We start from the raw sequence: 4,996 nt of genomic DNA on the forward strand, positions 1-4,996 counted from the left end.
CGCACGGGCGTTGTGAACTGAGTGACACGTTTCAGTGTGCTGCTGGAAGATGCCGCCATGCCGAGGAAAAAAAAAACTGAATATAGAGGGGAAAGGCCCCATGGATGGATGCATACTTATGTTAATCTATTGCGCCTTCTAGAATTACAAAATCACCCAAGGAATGCTGCGAAAACATTTCCCAATCCGTTTCGACGATTGTTTCAGAGTGTTTGTTTCAAACGCCAACGGCCATCTGTCCGAAGGAGCATTAAGCGAGATTCGTCTATGAAGATCACCTGTTACCACAAAGCGCACGTACATTTGCGTTTCTTTTTGTTTTGTTTTTGTCGTCAGTTTTCTGACTAATTTGATGCGGCCAGCCACGACTTCCTCTCCTGGGCTATTCATCTCAGAGTAGCACCTGCAACCTACATCCTCTATTATTTGCTGGATTTATTCCAGTCTCTGTCTTCATCTACAGTTTTTGCCTTCTACAGCTCTCTCTAGTACCATGAATGTCATTCCATCATGTCTTAACAGATATCCTATCGTCCTGTCCCTTCTCCTTATCAGTGTTTTCCACTTATTCCTTTCCTCTCCGGTTCTGCGCAGAACTGCCTCATTCCGTAGCTTTCAACATTCGTCTGTAGCATTACATCTCAAATGCTTCGATTCTCTTCTGTCCGGTTTTCCCACAGTCCATATTTCACTACCATATAATGCTGTACTCCAGACGTACATTCACAGACATTTCTTCCTCAAATTAAGGCCGATATTTGACATTAGTAGACTTCTCTTGGCCACAAATGCCCTTTTTGCCACGGCTAGCCTGCTTTTGATGTCCTCCTTGCTCCGTCCGTCGTTGGTTATTTTACTGCCTTCCTTAACTTCATCCACTTCGTGACCATCAATTATGATGTCAAGTTTCTCGCTGTTCTGCTTTCTACTACTTCTCATTACCTTTGTCTTTCTTCGATTTACTAATGGTTCAAATGGCTCTGAGCACTATGGGACTTAACATCTGAGGTCATCAGTCCCCTAGAACTTAGAACTACTTAAACCTAACTAACCTAAGGACACCACACACATGCCTGCCCGAGGCAGGATTCGAACCTGCGACGTAGCGGTCACGCGGTTCCGGACTGCAGCGCCTAGAACCGCGTGGCTTCTGTTTACTCTCAATCCATACTCTGTACTCATTATACTGTTCATTACGTTCAGCAATTCAAGTAATTCTTCTTCAATTTTACTTAGGATAGCAATGTCAACAGAGAATCGTATCATTGATTTCCTTTCCCCTTGAATTTTAACACCCCTCCCGAAGCTTTTTTTTTATTTCCATCATTGCTTCCTCGACGTACAGATGAACAGTAGCGGCGAAAGGCTAATCCTTGTTTTACACCCTTGAGCACTTCGTTCGTGGTCGTCCACTCTTATTATTCCCTACTGGCTGTTGTACATTTTGTATATGAACCTACAGCTTACCCCTACTTTTCTCAGAATTTCGAATTTTTGCACCAGTTTATATTGTCGAACTCTTTTTCCAGGTCGACAAATCCTATAAACGTGTTTCGATTAAATTATTAACAACAACGTCAGAATTGCCTCACTCGTGCCTTTACCTTTCCTAAAGCAAAACTGATCGTCATCTAGCGTATCCTCAAATTTTTTTCCATTCTTCTGTATATTCTTCTCGTAAGCGATTTGGATGGATGAACTGTTAAGCTGATTGTGCGATGCTTCTCGCACTTATCAGCTCTTTCCGTCTTCGGAATTGTGTGGATGATGCTTTTCCGAAAGTCAGATGGTATGTCACCAGACTCATACATTCTACACACCAACACGAATAGTCGTTTTGTTGCCACTTCCCACAATGATTTTAGAAATTCTGATAGAATGTTATCTGTCCTTTCTCCCTTTTTTTATCTTACGTCCTCCAAACCTCTTTCAAATTCTGATTCTAATACTGGATCCCCTATCTCTTCTAAATCGACTCCTGTTTCTTCTTCTATCACATCAACAAATCTTCCCCTCATAGAGGCTTTCAATGTATTCTTTCCACCTATCCGCTCTCTCCTCTGCATTTAACAGTGGAATTTCCGTTGCACTCTTAATGTTATCACCCTTGCTTTTAATGTCACAGAAGGTTGTTTTGACTTTCCTGTATGCTGAGTCTGTCGTTCCGACAATCATTTCTTTTCCGATGTCTTCACATTTTTCCTGCAGCCATTTCATCTTATTTCCCTGCACTCCCTATTTATTTCATTCCTCAGCGACTTGTATTTCTGTATTCCTGAGTTTCCTGGAAAACTTTTGTACTTCCCTGTTTCATTAATCAGTTAAAGTATTTCTTATGTTACTCATAGTTTCTTTGCAGTTACCTTCTTTTTACCTATGTTTTTGCTTCCGAACTTCTGTGTTGGCCCTGTTTAGAGATGTCCATTCCTCTTCAACTGTACTGTGTACTTAGCTATTCCCTATTGCTGTATCTATAGCCTTAGAGAACTTCAACCGTATCTCGTCATTCCTTAGTACTTCTGTATCCCATTTCTTTCCGTACTGATTCTTCCAGACTAATAAACTTCAGCCTACTCTTCATCACACCTATATTGTGATCTGAGTCTATATCTGCTCCTGATTACGCCTTAAAATCCGGTATCTGATTTCGGAATCTCTGTCTGACCATTGCGTAATCTAGCTGAAATCTTTCCGTATTACCCGGCCTTTTCTTGTGATTCTTGAACAGAGTATTCGCTATTGCTAGCTGAAACTTGTTACAGAAGTCAATTAGTCTTCCTCCTCTCTCATTCCTTGTCCCAAGGCCATATTCTCCTGTAACCTTTTCTTCTAATCCTTCCCCTACAACTGTATTCCAGTCTCCCATGAGTATATTTTCATATCCCTTTACAAACTGTATTACCCTTTCACCATCCTCATACACTTTCTCTGTCTCTTTATCTTCAGCTTGCGACGTCGGCATTTATACCTGAACTATCGTTGATTTGCTGTAGATTCTGATAAGAACAACCCTATCACTCAATTGTTCACAGTAACACACTCTCTGCCACACATTCCTATTCATAATGAATCCTACTTCCGTTATACCATTTTTTGCTGCTGTTGATATTACCCTATACTCATCTGTCCAGAAATCCTTGGTTCTTTCCATTCCGCTTCACTGACCCCTACTGAATCTAGATTGAGCCTTTGCATTTTCTAGTTTTCCTGCCATGTTCAGGTTTCTTACATTCCACGCCCCGAACCGTAGTAAGTTATCCATTCATTGATTATTCAATCTTTTGCTCATGGTAACCTCCCCCTTGGCAGTCCCCTCCCGGAGATCCGAATGGGGGACTATTCCGGAATCTTTTGCCAATGGAGAGATCATCATGACACTTCTTCAATTACAGGCCACATGTCCTGCGGATACACGTTACGTGTCTTTAATGCAGTGGTCCCCATTGCCTTCTGCATCCTCATGTCGTTGATCATTGCTGATTCTTCCGCCTTTAGGGGCAATTTCCCACCCCTAGGACAAGAGAGTGCCCTGAACCTCTATCCGCTCCTCCGCCCTCTTTGACAAGGCCGTTGGCAGAATGAGGCTGACTTCTTATGCCGGAAGTCTTCGGCCGTGATTGCTAATTATTAACCAAAATTTAAGTATCGGTGGGATTCGAACCCGGGACCTAAGACGTTTTGATTATGAATCAAAGACGCTACCCCTCTTTTTTCTCCGGTCTTGTTAGTTGCTTTTGGTCTGGGCGGACGTCACAAGACATCCGTTCAAGTTGATCGTTGTTTCATTTACTCAGTTTTTTTAAATTTTTTTATTTTTATTTTTATTTTTTTTATTACAGAGGGCGAGCAGCTCTCTGACCGAAAACGCTGAGCTACCGTTCCGGCAACCCCTAGACCACAGGTACAAATTATTTGCCGTATTGACGTGGAAACTCCGGCCTTTGTCGCCGATGAACAGTAGTCACCATGGATACGTGGAACAAGCGCTTCCTGCGGAGGCCCAAACACAATAAAGTTTGCGGAACGGTTGTTGGAGAGACGCCATTGGTAACCCTTTGGATCATCGTCCCGGTCTCTTGCTCAGCAGTTGCACGTCTATTCGGCCATGCACAGCACCACAGCCGCCGCTCACTCTTGTCATCTGTGGCCCATGGTGCACCTTAGTTGCCTTGGCGCCGGTTTCAGATAGCTCCATTTTGCCATGCACGGTATACATTAACCACGGCCGCACGCGAATAGTTTACAGACTTAGCTGATTCCGTAATGCTTCCACTCTTCGCCAGAAAGCCAATGGTCATTTCCTTTCGGACGTCAGATAAATCGCTCCGTTTCCGCAATACAACAACGAATGCATTGTTTTCCACGTCCCTCTGACGCCCTTCATACACCTTCCAGTGCTGGTGCTGACACCTGCTGCCTGTAAATGGTTATTGCACTTTGACGTCGATCACAGTCAGTGGTCACATTAATGTGACTCTAAAACCGAACGGGCGATGAAGGCCCAACGATACAGACTGGCCGCCGTGTCATCCTTAGCCCACAGGCGTCACTGTATGCCGTATGTCAGTTTGCGACACAGGAGCCGCTACTTCTCAATCAAGCAGCTCCTCAGTTTGCCTCGCAAGGGCTGTGTGCACCCCGCTTGCCAACAGCGCTCGGCACACCAGATGGTCACCCATCCAAGTGCTAGCCCAGCCCGACAGCGCCTAACTTCGGTGATCTGACAGGAACCGGTGTTACCACTGCGTCAAGGCCGTTGGCCAAATTATTGTGACTGAATCGTGTAATATCTCTTTATGAATATATTAAAACAGTCATTGTCGTGCTTTCTGTTTTCGTTCATAATGTATTTAAATGTTCCTATATGTCTATAAAATCTTCGTCTGTGTCGCTACTGACCTGTTATTTATCTTCCTGGTATTTTACTTCCGATCACCGGCTAAATATTAGTATCTAGCTTCAAAAGAATGATTTGGTCTCAGGCATACATAATTTA

The 4,996-nt window shown here is 43.5% G+C and overlaps 1 pseudogene; it reads right to left on the bottom strand.

Annotated features, from left to right (window-relative positions):
- Window positions 1-4,643: 4,643 nt before the first annotated feature.
- Window positions 4,644-4,761, bottom strand: LOC124596839 (annotated as a pseudogene).
- Window positions 4,762-4,996: the final 235 nt, after the last annotated feature.

The sequence above is a fragment of the Schistocerca americana genome, chromosome 2 (assembly GCF_021461395.2).
Source record: "Schistocerca americana isolate TAMUIC-IGC-003095 chromosome 2, iqSchAmer2.1, whole genome shotgun sequence".
NCBI lineage: Eukaryota > Metazoa > Arthropoda > Insecta > Orthoptera > Acrididae > Schistocerca > Schistocerca americana.